At 39.4% G+C, this 23321-nt stretch overlaps 1 protein-coding gene across 3 annotated transcripts in view; it reads right to left on the bottom strand.

Annotated features, from left to right (window-relative positions):
• The window catches only part of rbfox3a (RNA binding fox-1 homolog 3a), a 537286-nt gene that overhangs the window by 491939 nt on the left and 22026 nt on the right, over positions 1-23321 (bottom strand). For 2 of the 3 annotated variants that reach the window (XM_088322991.1, XM_088322992.1), the window contains exon 1: positions 11637-11756. The exons of the other annotated variant lie outside the window; for it this stretch is intronic. The gene's annotated coding sequence lies outside the window, so the exon portion shown is untranslated. Of the gene's footprint in view, positions 1-11636; positions 11757-23321 lie in introns of those variants that run through there. 3 annotated transcript variants of the gene reach the window in all.

The following is a 23321-nucleotide window of genomic DNA, read 5'->3' as shown; positions in this document are numbered from 1 at the left end:
GTTTATTTTTAGTGGCTTTTCGATACACTTCTAAGAATTGTTTTTTTTTTTTTTTTTTTAAATCGAGCATACGGCAGCTCGGCAGGTAATTAGCAAGGGGATAAATAGAAAGCGCCCGATTTTTTTGGGGCTATCGTCACGACGCTCGCGATTTCAAAAAGACGGAGCTTCCTGCAGCCAGCCGGGAAACAAAATATTTGGACCAGAAGCTTTTATTTTCTTGCGAGGAAATGAGGGCCATTCCCAAACTGTCTGGATTTGGACGCGAATATATTTCTAGCCGTGTGAAATTAAAAGCACGAGTTGTGGGGAGAAAATTTCAAACAGACGGCGGCTATTAGCGGTTGGGATGGCATATGTTCAAAACGTAATTAGCTAAATGGTGCCAATGTTTTTCCATTTTATTCAGTTATGTTATTTTTTACATGCAAATATTTTGGGGTGAATATGCTGAAACTCGACTCGACTATAAAGTTTCAGTGATTGGAAGTAAAGTTGACATGTAAGAATAAGAAGTGAATGGCTGAAATCAAGGGCACCACGGCGGCGCGGTGGTTAGCGCGTGTGAGGCACAGTTCTGAGGTAATGGGTTCAAATCCAGCTACCAACCTTCCTGTGCGGAGTTTGCATGTTCTCCCCGTGCTTGCGTGGGTTTCCTCCGGGCACTCCGGTTTCCTCCCACATTCCAAAAACATGCATGTCCAAATTGTCCCTAGGTGTGAATGAGCGAGCGAATTGTCTGTCCCTGTGTGCCCTGCGACTAGCTGGCAAGCAGTTCAGGGTGTCCCCTGCCCACTGCCCAGAGATGGCTGGGATGGGCTCCAGCACCCCCGCGACCCTACTGAGGATAAGCGGTACACATAATGCATGAATGGATTGATGGCTTCAATCATTGGTGTCAAAGTCAAGGCAGGGGGGCCTGAATTGGCCCACCACATAATTTTTAAAGGGGCTAGATGTTAAGTCGAACCTTGTTAAAAAAAAGAGTTGGGTTTTTTTTTACGTTTTTGTTTGTTTTTCAATTCTCTATTTTTGATTTTTAATCCCTGATTCTTAATTTTCAATTTACATCGAACAATCTAAACACATAAAACACAAAAAGCCAATTTAAAACAGAAATTTATTTTCCAATTATTATTTTTTATTTTCAGTGTTTTATTCATCGTTGTATTTTTTTTTTAAATCTATATTTATATTTTTATTTATTGACCCCTTTTATTCAAAATCTTACAATTTCAAATTTTTTTCAAACATTTTATTAAATTTTGTTTTTTGATTATTTTCAAATTTTAATGTTTAATGAATAATTGTAAATCATTCTACATTTATATCTAACAATCTATCAAAAAAGAACAGATAAGGTCAAATAAAATGGAAGTAAAATGATGTCGAAGAGAATCAAAATGTAAAATAATTTCCAAAATAAAAACTAAATAAGATATAGCCTAAATGGTATGAACAAATATTAAAAATAATAAGGAAAAAAAATTACTCTTATGAAAAAAAACAACTTCAAGAAAACTAACACAAAAGGTCAAATCAAAACGGAAAGTAAATAGCTTTAAAAATATTAGAAATAAAAATAAATTGAAAAATAAAAAACATGAATTAATAATAGAAAAAAAACAAATGTAAGAATGTATAAATAAAATCCTCTAAAAACAAAGATATTAAATAATGGGCTAGAAATTTTAAAATTTTTAGGAAAATTAAATGGAAAAAAATCTGAAATTAACAATAAAAAACAACAAACTCTAAAAACACGAACAGAAAAAAGTAAAATAAAGATGGATATACTATGATTCCATAAATAATCTTTAAAATGTATACAAACTAAAAAAAATGTAAAGGCCTCATAAAAACTCAAATGAAAAGTAAAAAAAAACATGAAAATTTTAAATATAAGAACAAAGAAAAACATGTATAAATATATAAAAAGTAAATAAAAACAAAAATGTGACCAAATTCTGACATAGAAACGACATCACACAAAATTAATAGGTTAAATAAAAACATATACAATTATTTTGAAAAGAAAAAGAAATACATTAACAAATTAAAAATAACAAAAATGTTTTTTTTCAGTTTTTTTTATTTTTCATTTTTAATATTTCTAAATACTTGTTTATACTATTCATAGTCTTAGCTGTTATTCATTATTCATTGTCTTACTGCTGTGACAAAAAGAATTTCCCCATTGTGGGACGAATAAAGGATTATCTTATCTTAAGTATATTCAAAAATAAAAACAATAGCATACAAAAACTATAAAGGAAATGAAAGGAAAAATAATATAGACCGAATAGTCCAAAATTTTTAAAATTAAAATAATCATGGATGAAAAAAAAGGTAGAGGTACCGCTATTTAGCATAGCATAGCAGAGTACAGTATAGCATAGTACACAGGGTTGCGTAGGGTTACTTTAACTGGATTACTTTCAATGACTTTTGGATTACTCCAATACCAAATATGCTAATAAAAGACAAAAGAAACTAAATATGAATAAAATGACTAAATTTTGTGCGGGCTTGGGGAGTAACGGAATACATGGAACGGCAAAAATGATGTTGGCAAGCTGTTTGGATTTATTTTCATTTTGTTTCTGTCGTATTTTATGTTAGTTTTGCCGGAGATCAAAGAGATCAAAGCCAGGAGAGAAAGCTTACCACGTGTTGTGAGTCATCATTTTATTCATATTTAGTTTATTTGGTCTTTTATTAGCATATTTGGTATTGGAGTCATCCAAAAGTAATTGAAAGTAATCCAGTTAAAGTAACCCTACCCAACCCTGACAGTATAGTAACAATAAAAAACAAACAACCTTTGATAAATTGTGTCCATTGTCAGCAAACAGACAGCGCAGTGGATCTGTCAGACATTTCCGCACTGCCGCACTTAAGTCGCGTGAACGCAAGGCCGAGCTGAGCTCTTCCCGGGCCCCGACCTCCACACACGGGGCCCAATCGGACCCCACTTATTTATCTCCACTGGTGAGTGACAGAAGGAGTGGTTCACTACAACTAGCCAAATGATATATTGACCCAACCGAGTGTGAACACGCACACACAGAACCACACTTGACAGCATAACATGAACCCTCACGACGCGTTCGCTGTCAGAAACAGCGAGGGGGATTTCCAGGCTCCGATTGAGAGAGGGATTGCACCGCATGAGAGCGACGGGGCACTCTAAAGATTGAGCGGAGGAGAGGCTGATGAGCCAAGAGGTTACAATACATCTCGACAGTCGTCTTTTTGACCCCGCAAGAGGGGGTTGTGCAATTTTGCAACCTGCAGGAACCAAAAACAAGAAGGCACCAAGGGTTTGTACACAGTGGCTCAGGAGGTAGAGCGCTTGTCTTGGGATCAGAGATCGCAGTTCGAATCTCCTCCGTGTTACATGCCGAAGTATCCTTGGGTAAGACACTGAACCCCTAATACCCCCAATATGCAGGTTAGCGCTTTACATGGCTGCACGGCCGCTATTGGGAAATGTGAAGCACACTGTAAAGCGCTTTGGGAAGTCTTGACTTGAAAAGCGCTATATAAATGCAGATCATTTCATATTTCATTTCATATTTCACTTTTTCACATTTTTTTAAGCCAATTTTCCAATTTCCCAGTACCATAAAAAAAAATTCTGGTGTCAATTAAGTATTTTGCAGGACCAAAAATTATTCAGCAATTTACATGGCTATTCTTAATCTTGCCTGTGCATATTATTGTTTTTGGGACAAATTTCTCCCCATGAAGGTGTTGGGTAATATTACATTTTCAGTTGCAGGAAGTTCCTCCCATTACAATCCACCACTAGGAAACTACCTTTTTTTTTGCATGGCCCTAAATAAATGTCCATAATTGATACGTATTATTTGTACTAATACAGATTTCATAGTGCCTTGTCCTCTTGGGAACGACCCGTAGGGGGCGATGACGCTTAATTGGACATGCCATCCAAACTAATACCCCCAGCCGTTAATCACGAGGTAAGAAGAAATGCAATGGCAAAGCAGAGCCCCCAGAGAGCAGTGTCGGCATCATTTTTAAGCAGGCATAATGGGAAACTTGTTAACAATTTCTATCTTTTACAAGCGCTTCACCCAAAATTCAAGCAGTTCTCATTCCTTAATAAAACCGGACATTGAAATCCAAGCATTTTCGAGGATTTCAAGCACCTGTCTGAACCCTGAGGTACGCTTGGACAAACCCGAAAGGAGTGAGGGTTTCTCCACTTAACGACATCAACAACAAATATTTTGCATGCTCAAAAACATGTAGAACTTGATGCTTTTACGTTACGATGTAGAATATGATGTAGAATATGATGTAGAATATAATGTTTTTTTAGCCCTCGTTACAGCACTTTCCCGACCATACGATATCAACAACAACTTATTTTGCATGCACAAAAACCTCTGTATTTCAAACTTTGATGCGTTAGTGCGAATGAAAGATGCCTGTTTGCTATCACTTAACATCATATAACATGCTGGTCTCTATTAGTTTGCGTCACAGCATCATAAAAATGCTTGTATGCTATTGGCACAACTACCTCCCACAATGCCTCTCTGTCTTCTTATTCCGTTTACGATCTCGTGTACTATATACAGATTGCAAATCGGTGATAAAATACTAAATGTTATGTATTTTATTTATTTTTTTACTGGTCTAAGGCTTGTAGTTATGGTAAAGGGAGAAGCAAATACATGATAACCATGAAAACAAAGTTTTCAATCACCAAGAAATACAAGCAAGGTATATAAATAGCTACCTTTGCTAAGTTGCATTGCCGGTGTTAGTTTGTATGGCATTGTCCTATGACGCATTATCACCCCCAACAGGTGGTGCCCAAGAGGACAGGTGTATGCTACACCTAAACAGGGTACTAGTGTATTAGTACCATGATTAAGTATTAATTATGGACATTTATTATAAACCATGCAAAATATTAAAGCAGGGCTTTACAGTGATAAATTGTAATGGGAAGAACTTCCTGCAACTGAAAGCGTAAGCTACAGAAGCATCATCGCCCCCTACAGGTGGTGCCCCAGACGACAGGTGTATGCTAAACCTAAACAGGGTACTAGTGTATTGGTGCCATGATTAAGTATTAATTATGGACATTTATGACGGACAATGCCAAAGATTAAAGCTGGGCTTTTCAGGGATAAATTGTAACGGAAAGAACTTCCTGCAACTGAAAGCGTAAGTCATAACATATACAAATGGCCAGTCACTGCCCATCTTCTCCTGGTCCTCAGCTAAACTTCTCCCTCCTAATCCAGAGCCGGCTCCCCCCACCCGGGTTGTGTGAAAGGGGACTCTGTGGTCGAGGGGTGCGGCAGATCCGGAGAGGTCTCCTGTATTGTGGGGTGCTTCCTGACTGGTGTCCTCCTTCGTCTCAATGAGTGTTTCCACCATGCGCTGCATCTGTTTCCCCCTTTCCCACTGATGGTCCTGGATCCATGTATCTTGAGACCCCTTACGTTTTTGCAGATTTTCCCACAGTGGCACTTTCCTTCTAACACATCCCCCGGTAGTGTGGTTTGGGTAAGCCGTCTCATCATCTGTATTCATGGCATAGCCTTTGCCATTGAATCCGTCCTCCTGAGTCTCTCATCCTCCCCCCTCTCGGGAGACTCTGGGGGTATTGCTTGTTGTTCTGTTCTGTAGCAATGGTTGGTGCCCTCTTGCGAGTGCTGTGGGTGGGGTTGCTAGCCTCACACACCCATGCCACTTTCCTGGAGGTCATCTGTTTTTCCAGAGTCACCAATCTTCCTTGGTTGACATCCAGCCTATCTTGGAAGTCACTGTTGACACAGACTTGTCCAAGTTATAACATGCACAAATTAGCGCTACCTTTCCCAGTCACTCAAAAAGTGACTGTAGCTTTCAACCAGGAGAAGATGTCATCAGGTGGTGTCCAACTGTCACTCTGCGTTTCAACCCTGAACCACAATGCCCTCAAGTTGGCCGGCAGTGATGGTCAGTCACTACCCTTCTTCTCCTGGTCCCCAGCTAAATTCTTCCTCCTAATCCAGGGTTGTGTGACAGGGGACTATGTGGTTGACGGGTGCGGCAGATGGAGAGAGGTCTCCTGTACTGTGGGGTTCTTCCTGCCTGGTGTCCACCATGCGCTGAACCACAATGCCCTCAAGTCGGCGGGCAGCTCAAGTTAGCAACATATTTATTATTTCATAATAGAAAAATGTAAAATAATTTAAAATTTAGGGAACAAAAAGGTGGGCAGCATGGCGGCGCAGTGGTTAGCGCGTGTGCGGCACAGTTCTTAGGTCATGAGATCGAAACTTCCTGTGTGGAGTTTGCATGTTCTCCCCGTGCTTGCATGGGTTTCCTCCGGGCACTCCGGTTTCCTCCCACATTCCCAAAAACATGCATGTTAATCGGCCGGTCCAAATTGTCCCTAGCTGTGAATGAGTGAGTGAGTTGTCCGTCTCTGACTGGCTTGCAACCAGTTCAGGGTGTCCCCTGCTCACTGCCCGAAGATAGCTGGGATGGGCTTCAGCACCCCCGCGACCCTACAGAGGATAAGCGGTGCAGATAATGGATGGATGGATGGAACAAAAAGGTTTTCTTAGGAATGATTATTTGGAGATGAGGGCAGAGAAAACAAAATTCTGTTCGCTGTTATCAGCGGCTATGGACGTCGAATATTTTTCCCTGAAAAAAAAATCTAACGCGTTTGAGATGGCAACTTTTTCCGACACAGAAGCAAAAGTCAGGCCTTTCTCCCCTCAGCGCTAACCTCGCATCATCAAACAGAAACGTATTTGTGACGAATCCGCGCTCCACGCCGAGGGAGAATAGAAGCGTTTTTCTCTTCAAAATGCAAATGTTATCAATCACTAAACGGACGCTTTGGTTTTGGGCTTTTCGAGAGGTTCGCGTGCCGTTGGGCCGCGGCAGTCGGCGCCTTTTAAGGGCCGCTTTCATTTCACACTACATTAAGTCTTTTACAAAACACGCATTTTGCAAAAGAGTTTGCGGAACGCCCCCCCTTGAAACCCCCCCACGCCCCCCCCCCTCCTCTCTATTTACAAAGATAGCAAAAGCCACATGAAACGAAAGCGTGTCGCCCCCACGTGTATGCAAAACTCTCTTTGTTGTATTGTGTTGATTTTTCAATTCTCATCGGAGACGTAATTGGTTTAATATCACCGGCAGCGAGTTTACTTGTTTAATAAACATTTTCTGTTTATTGGTGGCGTTGTGACACGTCCTCTGTTATATATATTCCCGCCCGGCCCGGTTTATTATTAATTTGTCCAAGGACTGAAACTCGTTTGAATGAGAAAATTAAGCTCTGTGAAGTATTTGCAGTCCAACAAATATATATATTATATATATATATATACATATAACCCTGTAAAATGTTGCTATTTCTCCCACTTAGAAATCATGCAGGGGTCTGAAATTTCCATCGGAGGTGCATGTCCACTGTGAGAGATAAACTAAAAAGAAAAATCCAGAACTCACAGTCTTATTTTGGTTTCGTCTGACCACAAAACTTTCTCCCATGACTCCTCTGGATCATCCAAATGGTCATATGCAAACTTAAGATCGGACTTGACATGTGCTGGTTTAGGCAGGGGAACCTTTCGTGCCATGCATGATTTCAAATCATGACGTCTTAGTGTATTACCTACCTTGGAAATGGTGGTCCCAGCTCTTTTCAGGTCATTGTAGTCGTGTAGTTCCGGGCTGATTCCTCACCTGCCTTAGATTCATCGAGACCCCACAAGGTGATATCTTGCACGGAGCTCCACTCCGATTGAGATTGACTGTCCATTTACTAATGATTGCTCCAAGAGTGGACCTTTTTTCACCAAGCTGCCTGGCAATTGCTCCGTAGCCCTTTCCAGCCTTGTGGAGGGGTACAATTTTGTCTCTGGTGTCTTTGGACAGCTCTTTGGTCTTCGCCATGTTACAAGTCTCACTGATTGTATGGGGTGGACAGGCGTTTTGATGCAGCTAACCACCTCAAATAGGTGCATCTGAGTCAGGATGATACATGGAGTGAAGGTGGATTTCTAATGGGTGGACTAACAGGTCTTTCTGGGTCGGAATTCTAGATGATACACAGGTCTTCAAATACTTATTTGCAGCTGTATCACACAAATAAATTGTTAGAAAATCACGCAATGTGATTTCTGGATTTTTTTTTTTTAGTTTATCTCTCTCACAGTGGACATGCAACTACGATGAAAATTTAAGACCCTTCCATGATTTCTAAGTGGGAGAAATGGCAAAATAGCAGGGTGTTCAAACATTTATTTTCTTCACTGTACATTAAAATACAGTAAACCCCTCGGATATGGCGACCCTGCCTTACGACATTTCACCATTCCGTCCCCTAATGCATTTCTCTTCCTGGATTAAATTTTGAATTTTGTGTGCTTCATCAAGACTTAGCAAGTCAGCGATCCGGAATTTTATTTTTTGCAGAGTATCTACCGTAAATTCCGGACTATAAGCCGCTACTTTTTTCCCAAATTTTCAACCCTGCGGCTTATTCAGAGATGCGGCCAATGTATGTAATTTTTTTAACGGCCACCAGCGGCGCTCGAGTATGAGCGGTAAGATTTAGACCGGTGGAATACATGCGCCGAGGAAGATCACATCTTATGAGCGTAAACATACCCTCATCGTGCAAATTGCACAAAATAAGGCTCGTGACGTAGCTTCCATGACAAATGCCAACGGGCGTATTGCTGGAGAGTATTGAAGAAAGGGAGCGTGAAACGACGACGTCGTCATGATAAGGTTTCTATCCGACATTGAGAAAACAACTTAGATGTCATTACTAAGGAAGAAGAAGCGGATGGTCTGCCGTGATTGTAACGATTACGGCATTAATTTCCTTGACAGAATAATTTGCAGGTACGCGAGCGTCTTGTTAGTAGCGTGAGGCTACCTCCCAAAGGCACAGTTTAGGATAAAAGTTATATTATTATTATTATTAAAGCTTTGAAAACTCTCTCGATGTACCGTCTTTCTTTGTTAATATGTGTAATATGTATTTGCAACTGTATATTTTTGTAATGTATTCATTTGAGACACTTATTCTGCACGAGCAAATAAAAAAAAAGGGCAGAGAAACGCGGGCTGATGGGAAAGTGGGGACCGGTAAAGGTGAGTTTTTGTGGACACGGCGGACAATAATGGATATATATTTTTCCCACCCTTACCTTTGGAAATATACACTTTTTTTCCTTGGATTACTATCAACGGGCACCCAAAATCTGCAGGTCTGCAACAAATTTTAAGTACCTATATCATTCTACGTTCATTTTGGCGGCTGTGATTTTTGGACTGTGTGCTTCAATGAAGGACATTTAGTTTCAATCGCAGGACTTGAAGTTTGGCTTGGATTAATTTCGTGATTATTTGATGTGGGTGCATGCGGCTTATATACAGGGATCAGAATGGAGATTTTCATTTTCAGCTAAAATAGCCAGCGTCCAGGAATAAACCAGGGCGGAACACCCCCCCCCACCCCCCACCCCCCCCCAAACCTGGGTTTTAGGCAATTTACTTGTCCAAAACCATGCTTATATTTATCATTTAAGTAACATTTTTAGAAGATTAAAATAATTTGCCCACATAACTGATTTTTTTGTAAATACTGCAAGATAAGTTCAAATGCAGTTCAGTCCCTGCAGCTTGTGCGACAATGCGGCCAATTTTTCTAACGGCTGCCAGGGTGCGCCAGAGCAATAAAGGAAAGAGTGAGACGGTCAGATTTTGAATTTGTTTGCTACGCAAGAGAAAAAGTGAAAAAGTCGGAATGCCTTTGGGGTTCAAAAACAGCGGAAATCCGCGGATCCGCGGAAAATTCTGATCCCTGTATATACAGGTGCGGCTTGTGTATGGACAAAATCGGGTTTCCCCTTAAAATGTGATGGGTGCGGCTTATAATCAGGTGCGCTCTATAGTCCGGAATTTACGGTATTTGTCCCAGGGCCTACTGTAATGCTAATGGTAGAATCACAAATATGATTGCCATGGAAACAAAGCTTGCAATTATTAAGTTATATCATGAAGGCACATTCATTTATTTTTCCCTCATGATTTACGGCAGCTGGTGTTAGTTTGTATGGCATTGTCCTACGAAAAATCATCGCCCAAGAGAACAGGTGCATGATGCACATAAACAGGGTATTCTTAGGTCTGTTTCATGCAAATAAACTTACAAATTTTGACCTTCCAAGTCTTCAAAGTTGAAGTTGCTGTAGGCGTCCCTCCCACAATGCATTTATCTTCCTAGATTAAATTTAGAATCTCGTGTGCATGGGTAAACCGTCTTCATCAAGACTTAACAAGTTAGCGATACAAAACTGTATTTTTCGTAGAGTATTCATTTGCTATGTGTCCCCAAGACCTGCAGTGATGCTAACGGTTGAATCACAAACATGATAACCATGGAAACAAAGCTTGCAATTATCAAGGTATATGAAGAAGGCACATGAACGGCTACCCTCTTCAAGTAGAATAACTGTAACCAATTGACAGAAACTGTATTGACTCACTATGTGTCTGAGGCTTGCAATGATGCTAAAGGCAAAAGCAAAAGCATTATAAGCGTGGAAAGAGTCTGCGATTATCAAGAAAGACGAAGGACAATTAAAGTAAAAAAATCTTCTGAGGGCCTCTGTATCCACCCGATACTCCCCTCAACCAGCTCAAGAGACCAATTAAGATATATACAGTTTAATTTCTCCTTTACATGTATTGTTCTGCTTGCTTTCTTCTTCTTACCTTAGGTGATAACTAACATGATATAATCCATAAAATAAGAACATTTAGGGCACCAGTGTGTAATATTTGACCACTAGATGGCAATGTTAAATCATGTTTATTTGTTTATTTAATCAAAATGAGTCTCAAATGGCTGCACAGACCACTACAAACTATTATGACACCATCCCCTGATCTAAAACCTACATGAGGGCAAGGAAAAACTCAAATTCCTCTGCATGAGGAAAAGAAGAAAGAAGAAGAAGAAGAAACCTTGAGAAGGGGCCAAACTTGGGTCATACATTAGCTATAGAATATCAATTTGATTTAAGCCTAGATTTAAACATTTCCACTACAGTTGCAATGTATTGTGCAATGCAAACAAAAAACAGTGCCAAGAGCACAGCGTAGCTGCATGATACCAGACAAATATGGCGGCAATCTTCAAGGTAGGGATTCCACTTTTTAAAAGAAATAAGAATTACTCAAACTTGGTATGATAGTTCATGTATTTCGTCAAGTATTTAAATAAAGGGGTATTTTTTACTGTGTTTTGCACCACTAGGAGGCACCAAATATTACACACTGTCCCTTTAAAAAAAACCCGGATTATCATTTGGGTTTTCTTTGTAAAGAAAGCTCAATCTTACTTTGTAAAACTGAACATAAATACCTCGACAAACACATAAATCTACATACAACACAAATTTGTACTTAGCTATATAAATAAATCTCGAAGTCTACCATGTGACCTGTTTAGCATCACAATTAAAGCACCATCACTAATTAGCTTCAAACAATAAGCACAAGTATCTTACTAAAGCGGTCTTAAACCATAAACAAGTATTCTTAGGTCTGTTTTATGGAAATAAACTTACAGATTTTGATCTTCCAAGTCTTCAAAGTTGAAATTAAGCTTGCTGTGGAAGTTGTTTGACATGTTTCCTCCTGTATGAAAAACAGCCTATTTCGGCTACGGCAAGAGAGCAAGATCAAAATTAAGCACAATACACCGCACCTAGTGTCTTAGAAAATGACATTGTGGGGGCCTGGCATGTATATTTGTATAAAATGTTTTTAATACTATGCATATATAAGACACAAAGGTATTACAGTACTTTGTTTATACTATTTTGTTATTTTAATGATTTTATCTGGAAGGTATTTGCTAATTACCATTGGTTCCCTCACTAATCTCTGCGATCATTTTGCGATTACTACCTCAGAATAGATAAATGTTGTATATTGGGGTCTACTGTGTGTGTATGGATAGTACCTTGCAATAGTATCCCCCCCCACACACATACTTCAGGCTTCAAAAATATATCTCATTAGCTGCAACCGCTTATCCTCAGTAGGGTCGCGGGGGTGCTGGAGCCCATCCCAGCAATCATCAGGCAGTGGGCAAGAGACATCCTGAACTGGTTGCCAGCCAATCGCAGGGCACACGGGGACAGACAACTCACTCGCTCATTCGCACCTAGGGACAATTTGGACCGGCCAATTCACCTGAAATGCATGTTTTTGGAATGTGGGAGGAAACCCACGCAAGCACGGGGAGAACATACAAACTCCGCACAGGAAGTCTGGAGCTGGATTTGAACCCACGCAGGAGGTTCCCAAGACATGAACTGTGCCGCACATGCGTTAACCACTGCGCCGCCGTGCAGCCTCAAAAATATATATTAAAAAAAAAAATCATAATATAATCTAAGAATACACAACATGAGAGTCAATCATGCAAAGAAACCAAATTTATTCCGCATTTTATAATGTGCTAACAAATAGTAAATGGCAAAAATATTGGCCCTCTGAATTTATACTTTGTAAAATCTTTCGCTGCGATCACAGCCACAAGTATTTTTGGGTATATCTCGATATGTTTTGTATATCTTGAAATAGGAATATTTTCCCATGTTTCCTTACAAAATAGCTCAAGTTCCTTAAGGTTTGATGGTGCTTTTTTGTGCAAAGCATTTTTCAGATCTTTCACAAATGCTCTACAGGATTGTGGTCTAGACTTTGGCTCGGCCCTTCTAACACCTTAATTTAATTAATTTTGATCTATTCTATTGTAGATTTTGCTTTATGTTTAGCGGACGTTGTCTTGTTGGAAGGGGAACGTGCCCCTTGTTTTGTCTCCATCCATCTTCCCATCAATTGTAACGATTGTCCAAGTACTGCGAAAGAAAATCAACCCCAGAGCATGATGCTGCCACCACCATGTTCGACAGTGAGGATGGTGTTTTCAGGGTGATGCGCAATGTTACTCTTACGCCAAGTACAACACTTTGTTTCTGCCCCCAAAAAATCTATTTTGGTCTCATCTGAGCACAGCACCTAGTTTCACATGTTATCTGTAACAATCTCGCCAGTCCCTGCTGAAGAAAAGTAACCCCAGAGCATGATGCTTCCACAGCCATGTTTGACAACGTTAACGTTCAATTTTGGTCTCATCTGACCACAGCACTTTGTTCCACATGCAATTTGTGATTACCATGTGGTTTCTTGCAAATTCCAAAGGGGCCACTCTTCCATAAAGGGCAGATTTATGCAGAGTTGCAAAGAATGAATAGTTGTCCTAAACACAGGTTGTCCCACCTGAGCTGTGCATGCCTGCAGGTCATCCAATGTAATCATGGGCCGCTTTGTTGCTTCTCTTATAATATTATATTTATACATGAATTAAAAAAATTAGAAATGGAAAAATTCAGTACTGACAAATCTTTGCAAAGCTTTTATTTGGCCTGGTTCCTCCAAGCAAGTTTTGCACAGTATCTTTTAGTAGGAGCTGCGTCGCCGTCGAAACCCTCGCGTTGTCATTTTGAACTCATTAAGCACGTCCCCATGCGCTTTACAACGGATCAGCAGACATTTATCGCTAAATAATAGAAATACGAAAACAAAAGAATGTGAAATCTCTCAGCGTTTTTTAGCACCATCTAACCGGCTGTTTCAGTTAATCACATAGCGCCCGATGAGTGATGTTTCTGGAGCCATCACGGAGCAGCATGATAAAGCCCTTGAAATATTTATCGCACCTATAATTGTTTTTCTTTTTTTTTTTGGTGCATACGAGCCCGCCAGAAGACGAGCTAACCTTGCGCGGTTGTTAGCGGCAAGGTTGAAAGCTCACCGTGCACCCTTGAGCTCAATGGCGGCTAGGAGGTAGCAAGCTAATAACTTCAATTATCTCGGGACCCGCCCGCAGCCTCCTGCTGATTGGTGGACACCGTTACTTGATCTGCCTGGTGGACACACTTTGGGCTCGCCGGGAGCTCGAGACAAATGTCGGACATCAAAGGACACGCGGTCGTGATTGGGATTATGGCCAAAACAAAATAAAGTTGGGTTAGCCGCAACCCAAATGGCGTACAGACTTTTATATTTTTCAATCATTCCAAAAAGTTATATCTGTTAATTTTGCAAGTGGAGCAGAGTGAAGCAGGAACTGAAGCAGGGGTGCTCAAAATAAGGATGACATTTATTAACAAATTGAGGAACAAAGTCATAAACGACCAAGGGGCACAAAACATAGAACGTCTATCCATACATACAAACATACGAAATCAAACCTGACAAAGTCCAAACCAGATACTAAGACCAAAATTGGTAATGGAAATTGCAAAAAACAAAGTATCAAACTAACAATTGGGCATTAAACAAAATCAGGAACAAAGTAATAAACGGCCAAGGGGGCACAAAACATATAGAACGTCTATACATACATACAAATGTACAAAATCAAACCTGACAAAGTCCAAACCAGATACAAAGACAAAAACCGGTAATGGAAATTGCAAAAAACAAAGTATCAAACTAACAATTGGGCATTAAACAAAATCAGGAACAAAGTAATAAATGAACACGGGGGCACAAAACATACAGAACGTCTATACATACATACAAACGTACAAAATCAAACCTGACAAAGTCCAAACCAGATACAAAGACAAAAACCGGTAATGGAAATTGCAAAAAACAAAGTATCAAACTAACAATTGGGCATTAAACAAAATCAGGAACAAAGTAATAAATGAACAAGGGGGCACAAAACATACAGAACGTCTATACATACATACAAACGTACAAAATCAAACCTGACAAAGTCCAAACCAGATGCAAAGACCAAAACCGGTAATGGAAATTACCAAAAACAAAGTATCAAACTAACAATTGGGCATTAAACAAAATCAGGAACAAAGTAATAAACGACCAAGGGGGCACAAAACATACAGAACGTCTATATATATACATACAAACGAACGAAATCAAACCTGACTAAGTCCAAACAAGATACAAAGACCAAAACCGGTAATGGAAATTGCAAAAAAACAAAGTATCAAACTAACAATTGGGCATTAAAAAAAATCAGGAACAAAGTAATAAACGACCAAGGGGGCACAAAACATACAGAACGTCTATATATATATACATACAAACGAACGAAATCAAACCTGACTAAGTCCAAACAAGATACAAAGACCAAAACCGGTAATGGAAATTGCAAAAAAAACAAAGTATCAAACTAACAATTGGGCATTAAACAAAATCAGGAACAAAGTAATAAACGACCAAGGGGGCACAAAACATAAGGAACGTCTATACATGCATACAAACGTACGAAATCAAACCTGACAAAGTCCAAACCAGATACAAAGACCAAAACCAATAATGGAAATTGCAAAAAACAAAGTATCAAACTAACAATTGGGAATTAAACTGCGAACAAAATGTCCAAACAAGAAACCAAAAACACAAGAGAATAAACATGGTGTGGCAGTGGAAATGAAATGACCGAACTATGCAAATGTCATGATAAAGGGTCCGGATAATAAGGGACAGTGATGTGGCCATTGGACACACCTGTGCCAAGTTCCCAACCCGGTTGGTGCCCCCTGGTGAAAAGTGGCATACCAGATCCTGACACAACCCAAAAAAAGTGTGGGGTTGTAACCCAACGTTTTGGGTGGCATAACTCAAAATGTACTTCACTTGGGTTATTGACTTAACCCAAATAGTTGGTTTAAATAAGAAACCATATGAACGACTGGAGAATTTTTTTTTTGTTTTTGACTCAATTTGGTTGTGCAATTTTCCCCAAAAAATTGGCTCCAGAAACAAACTCAAAAAATAAAGTTACTATCCCTGATTTAATCGAATCCAATTTAATTTGGTTATGCAATTTACCCTATAGGTCAAATGAACAACCCACAAAACAATCCCAGAAAATTGGATTATTAGTTAGTTCTCACACCAATTAAATTGGTTCATGCAAACCAACAAAACAACCCAATGATTTGGGTTAGTTGGGGGCAATCAAATAATTTGACCAAATGCAATCACATTATGCAATTAAACAACAAAAGTAAAGCTTTAATGAAAAAAAAAATCACAAAAAGAATTAAGAAACTGGTTCATGGTGTGGGTTATCATTGTAGTGTGACCCAATTCCATTAACCCAACAGGTCAAATGAGTAACCCACAAAACGATTTAAAAAAAAAAGGGATGCTCTGGGATTATTAGCTTGTTCACACACCAAATTAATCAGCTACTGCAATCAGCCTTGAAGTTATGGTCAAATCAACAACCGACAAAACAACCCAATGTATTGGGTTGATTCCGGGCATCAAAACATTTTGACCAAATGCAATGAGCTCATGTTTTTGAAAAAAGAAAATACGGTTGAATGAAAAACCCACAAAAGAAACAAGAAACTGGCTCATTGTGTGGGTTACAATTATAGCCAATTCAATTGGCACAAATCAAATCAGGTTATGCGATGGACCCATTAAAGTTATGATAAATGAATAACACACTGAACAACCCAAGGGAAAGTATTGTCTCTGTGTTACTAATCAAATCACATTATCTTTAATTCGGTAACACAATTAAGCAGATAAACCAAAATAGTCAGATTGAAAACCTTCTCCTTCCCCCGCTCTGCATCCAACCGCTACACCTACGTACCAGCCCAAGGCATGTCACACCAAAGATAGACAAAATTGAATTTTTCCTTGACATGAATAGTCATTAAGAATAATTGCTTATATGCACATATATTACACGTAAGTAGTACTATGTAACATTTTGTTCTTTCCATATTTTTATCCGGCATACCAGGGCTTCGGAACCCAGTAGCACATTACCGCAACTTTCCATCCCCCCGCCGCTACACAGCACTTTTTGATACCCAACACATAAAGGATCATTGTCATTTACTGGGGGTTGGACAGTATTCCCAATTTTCATGTTCCCGCAGGTGAGAAAGAACCGTTGCACGAGTATTTCTTCATAGTCCCCCCCACTCGTTTTTTAGAGGCACTCATATTTAATATTCAACGTGCAATAAATTGCAAGAGGGATAACGCGTAAAACAATGCCTTAGGTCTGCACATTTGCATGGCGGTAATGATGCAAAAGGGTCCGTCTGAGAAGGAGGACAAAAAAAAAATTGGTTTGGTTGTTTTCTCTCGGTGCGTTCCAAATTTGAAGCTTTGTACTTAAAAAGCAGAGAAGGGAAAGTCAGACATGAGGCGCCCTCCAGAAAGGTGATAGGGGGACAAAGTTGGGACTTTAAAAAAAAGGAGGGGGGGGGCATAAAACCAGGTCTCTTGCTTATACTTTCATTCCTCCTTGTCATCTCCTTGCAAGGAATCGGTGTACGGATCCAAGATAAGACAGCGGAGGTTTGCTAATAATAATAATAATTTCTGATGTTTCACTCATCGAGCGGGAATACAGGAAACAAAGACAATAAGGATATTGATTTTTACTTGTTTTTGTGGCTCTTTTTTAGCTGGGGGTAGTATTAAAAGGAAACGTGGTACAAATACACTATGATTACGATATGTTTGAGGGTAGTTCTAAGGGGGTGCATTGTAGTGATGCAGCAAGATGGCAGTAATGAACAGGAAGTCAGAGGCAGACAAGATTGAAACCGGATAGGACAGAAGGGATCGATACCAGAAACGGGATACACGAGCAGATACCGGACAGGACAGGACAGACGGGATTGATACCGGATACCGGATGCTCCGGTGAGCAAGATACCGGACAGGACGGGACAGACGTGATCGATACCGGATACTGATTACTGGATACAGGAGCAAGATACCAGACAGGACAGGAGAGACGGGATCGATACCGGATACTGGATACTGGATACAGGATACAGGATACAGGAGCAAGATACCGGACCGGACAGACAGGATTGATACAGGATACTAGATACTGGAGCAAGATACCGGACAGGATGGGGTCAATACCGGATACTGGATACTGGAGCAAGATACCGGACAGGACGGGACAGATGGGATTGATACTGAATACTGGATACTGGAACAAGATACTAGACAGACCGGGACAGACGGGATCGATACCGGATACTGGATACTGGATACAGGAGCAAGATACCAGAGAGGACGGAGCAGATGGGATTGATACCGAATACTGGTTTCTGGATACAGGAGCAGCATACCAGACAGGACGGGACAGACGGAATTGATAGCGGATACTGGATACTGGAGCAAGATAGCAGACAAGACGGGATCGTTACCGGATACTGGATACTGGAGCAAGATACCAGATAGGACGGGAGAGACGGGATCTATACCAGATGCTGGATACTGGATACAGGAAACAGGAGCAAGATACCGGACAGGACAGACAGGATTGATACAGGATACTGGATACTGGAGCAAGATACCGGACAGGATGGGGTCAATACCGGATACTGGATACTGGAGCAAGATACCAGACAGGACGGGACAGATGGGATTGATACTGAATACTGGATACTGGAGCAAGATACCAGACAGAACGGGACAGACGGGATCGATACCGGATACTGGATACTGGATACAGGAGCAACATAACCAGAGAGGACGGAGCAGATGGGATTGATACCGAATACTGGTTTCTGGATACAGGAGCAGCATACCGGACAGGACGGGACAGACGGGATCGATAGCGGATACTGGATACTGGAGCAAGATACCGGACAAGACGGGATCGTTACCGGATACTGGATACTGGAGCAAGATACCAGATAAGACGGGAGATACGGGATCTATACCAGATGCTGGATACTGGATACTGGATACAGGATCAGGATACCGGACAGGACAGACAGGATTGATAACGGATACTGGATAATGGAGCAAGATACAGGACAGGATGGGGCCAATACCGGATACTGGATACTGGAGCAAGATACCGGACAGGACGGGACAGACTGGATTGATTCTGAATACTGGAGTAAGATACCGGACAGGACGGGACAGACGGGATCGATACCGGATACTGGATACTGGATACAGGAGCAAGATACCAGAGAGGACGGAACAGATGCGATTGAGACCGAATACTGGTTAGTGGATACAGGAGCAGCATACCGGACAGGACGGGACAGACGTGATCAATACTGGATACTGGTCACTGGAGCAAGATACCGGACAAGACAAGATCGATACCGGATACTGGATACTGGAACAAGATACCGGACAGGACGTGATCAATACTGGATACCGGATACTGGAGCAAGATAACGGACAGGACAGACGGGATCAATACCGAATACTGGATACTGGAGCAAGATACCAGACGGGATGGAACAAATGGGATCGATACCGGATACTGGATACACAAGCAGGAATCCAGACAGAGTAAAAGTTTTGCAAGTGCAGAGCTTCGTTGACGGACTGACAAGGAGTGAATGAGAGCAGTAAATAGGAGGGAAGCCAATCAGGCAACGAGCAGCAGCTGGCGCCAAACGAGCGGGCCCAAGTGAGGGCAATGGGCAACCGTGACATTAACATTTTCTTGTATGTATGATTTCTTCATTTATAACCTCTTTATCAGTCTTTATTAATTCAGTTATTATTATTTGGCTTAGTTTATTCAATAGCAATCGAAGGCTTGGGTTTGTCATATTACTGACTGTAAGAATAGGTTTGAACCATTTTCCACTTTTAGTTTAGTCTTTACTCAGGAAGCGCCCTTCTAGTATAAAAGTAAGGGTCAGCTATTTTGACCTACGGCCATATTCTTGTAGGTCATTTGTGCCCGGAATATTCTGTAATAAAAGTTTGACAAAACTGCTCTGTTCAGGTTTTTTCTTGTCTGTCTCACAACTCGGATACAAAACAAAAATGTGGAAGAGGAAGAGACATTCCTGATTCAGACTCTCTGAGTGGATAAATAATTAGGGTATCTTTTGCCAACGTTATTCAAAAACACAATAGGAGCGAATCATGAAAATTGACGGTAATTTTCAATCTCTTAGTTTCGTTTTTATTAATGCACCATACTTCCAATATAGAAGTAATGATCAGCCATTTCTACAACGCACTGGATTGAATCTTACAGCCGTTGTCATGTAGCCCGTTTGTGCCTGGAATATTCTGTAATAAAACTTTGAGTATAAAGAGCTACAGAATTGAATTGAATTGTCTTTATTGTCATTCATAACAATGTGGTACAAAATGTAGTTCTAGGCTACTTTTTGTTAGCATTTGGCACCCAGTTTGATATACATTTCTAATATAACAACTCTTTAAGTTATTACTACATTGTTACCATGTTATTACCATATTAATTAGTGGAAATAGGGTTAAATAGAACCAGTCAACAATAACAACAAATAATCTACTAGAAAATCACAATAACCCATGAGCTATTTTCAGAACAGGTCTTCAGGGGGCACCCTGGTGCCCGTAGGCACCATGTTGGATACCCCTGAAGAATTAAAACATTGTACGCAACAAGATGAGAAATGGCACACCAAGGTAAATATGCAATGAAGACTTTAAAGAGAATAAAATATAAAAGACTTTCAGGATAAAAGGCAGAAAAAATTATATATGTTCATTATGTAGTGCTTAGAGAATTGTTCACTGTAAATATATAAAGAAAAGCTGATCATTTTTACCACACTTCTGGGCAGAAAAATAAGTACATATTTGAAACTAAAATTATTGACGGTACTTTATTCAGTATTTCCAATATTTTCAATACATTTCCTTTTCTATCCAACACATTACAGTCCCTTTCTGTATCATCGGAGCCATTGTCCAGGCTCTGGAGTTCCATTTTATCTTCAAGAAATGATGACTAAAGAATGCAAAAAATAGGGGCCAAATTTTACCAAGACATAGCCCTCATTCGTCTTCGGCGCAGTAGTAAATACGTGCTCGTCGACTTTGTGGTAGTCGCCATCTTGAGCGGTCACGTGATCCGAAAACATGTGAACTAGACAAATTAAAAACGGCCTTAGGTGTGCAGGGTACCGGGCCCATGGTTATTGAACCAGAAAAAGTGACAGAGCGCGAACAACAATCCCAAAACAAAAACATGATTCGGCAGCATATCAAATATGCATAAAATATGCAGCCGTTTGCATAATGCAAAAGGACCCATCTGGGAACGCTTGACCTTCAAAGACCCCCCCCTTCCTGCCTGTCCCCCAGGTGGCCCCCAGTGGCACCTTGACCTCGGCCTCGGCCTCGTTTTTACATGCTAATTTCATGATTTTGAATGATACATTTGAAAAATATTTCATCATCTGATAGTTTTGACTTTTTTACACAGTTTTTTATGTTCTTACGTAAATTTTGCACAATTTTCTTCTATTTTAGATGTTTTGATATACGCATATCTCTATATAAAAATTGTTAAAAGAATAGATGGGTATTTGTTTAGACCAAAAAAACCCATACAAAAAAATGAATATAAATTAAAAAAACAGTAATTAACTAAAATAGATGTTTATTTATTCATATAAATAAATATATGAATTGATGAATGGACAAATAAATACAAAATAAATGGATATAGATTTATTAAAATAAATAAAACAATACATATCTAAATAATAGTTTTAAATAAGATTTCTGATTTAAAGGCATTCACTCCGGTACTTGAAATAATATATAATTTCATAATTACAGCCTATCATTGAATTATAGGAAATGCATTTTTATTTTCATTTTTTCTATAACCACTACTACTACTACTACTACTACTACTACTACTACTACTACAATAACAAAATGGAAAAATAGTTAAAATAAATACTGATATTAAAATCTGAATAAATAAATAAATAAAACAAAGATGAAATGAAAATGTAACTGAATAAAGTAAAGTAAACTCAAATAAAATCAAATTAAATTGAAAAAATTATATTATTAAAAAGAATTTAGATATTTAATAAATAATTTTGTGATCAGAAATTTAGATGTCTGATATTAATTACAGGCGAAGAATTTTTAAATCTAAATTTTATTATTTTTCTATAGTAAAACAACTGAAAATAAAGATAAGAATATACAAAAACTGTAAAACAAAAAACTCAACAAAAAATAACAAATGAAAAAAATCAACAAATTAAGATACATTTCAAAATAAAAATATTTTTTTAAAAAACTACAAAAAAATCTTGAAAAATACACATCCAAAAATAAAAAGGGTACAATAATACTAAGAAAACTAAAACCAAAATCCGGAATCCAGATTAAAAATGAAAAAAGAAGGAAAAATAATAAATTATAATGTAAAAAAAAAGACGAAAGATAATATAAAATAATAAATAACAGACGCACACACGTTGTGTGCGCAAGAACGTGGTAAAGAAGGCGGACCAGATTGCTTGAAGGCATCTTTTTAGTTTCTTAATCCCCTGAACTAATCTGCCGGGATTTACAACATGCAAAACAAATGCGCGCATCCTTTTGTATCAAATCATCGTCACAGTCGCTCGCAGCTAAACCCTGAAACGCCGAACGGCCCGAAAGGATGCCTAAGATTTCAAAGTTGCTGTTACATTTTTTTCTCTGTGTGAGGAAAGAAAATGTTGCCGGAATTTCATTGATTTAATAAACGATAGATTAGTGGAATTCTCGTCGCTGCTTTGATGGATCTCTTGCGCCACGGTGGCTAATGGCGCATTAGACGAGGATGAGAGAGGAAGACAAGGAAAGATTGATTATCGTGTGGGGGGGGATTCAAAACCTCATCAAAATGTGTCAGGAGTTCTTCCTGGAGGTAAGAAAAATATTAGAATTGATGGATGGATTGGAAAAATGGAAACATCAGCACTCTTTGACTCATACATGAACTGGAAATGACGCCTTGCTCGCCCTGTGGATTGTTCACTTACTGAATCAATCCAAACCAGAAACTCCAAGAACATTCACTCCCTGAATCGTTCACACACTGAATCAATCCAAACCAGAAACTGCAAGAATATCCACCGCCTGAATCATTCACTTACTGAATCGATCCGAACCAGGAACTGTAGGAATATTCACTCTCTGAATTGTCCGCGAAATGAATGAATCCAAACCAGAAACTGCAAGAATATTCACTCTCTGAATCGTTCATTAAATGAATCAATCCAAACTAGAAACTGCAAGAACATTCACTCCCTCAACTGTTCACTTACTGAATCAATCCAAACCAGAAACTGCAAGAACATTCACTCCCTGAATCATTCACTTCCTGAATCAATCCGAACCAGGAACTGCAAGAATATTCACTCTCTGAATCGTTCACTAAATGA

The sequence above is a fragment of the Urocampus carinirostris genome, chromosome 19 (assembly GCF_059441175.1).
Source record: "Urocampus carinirostris isolate Australia breed hairy pipefish chromosome 19, RoL_Ucar_1.0, whole genome shotgun sequence".
Lineage (NCBI taxonomy): Eukaryota > Metazoa > Chordata > Actinopteri > Syngnathiformes > Syngnathidae > Urocampus > Urocampus carinirostris.
This window is presented reverse-complemented; position numbering and strand designations above follow the sequence as displayed.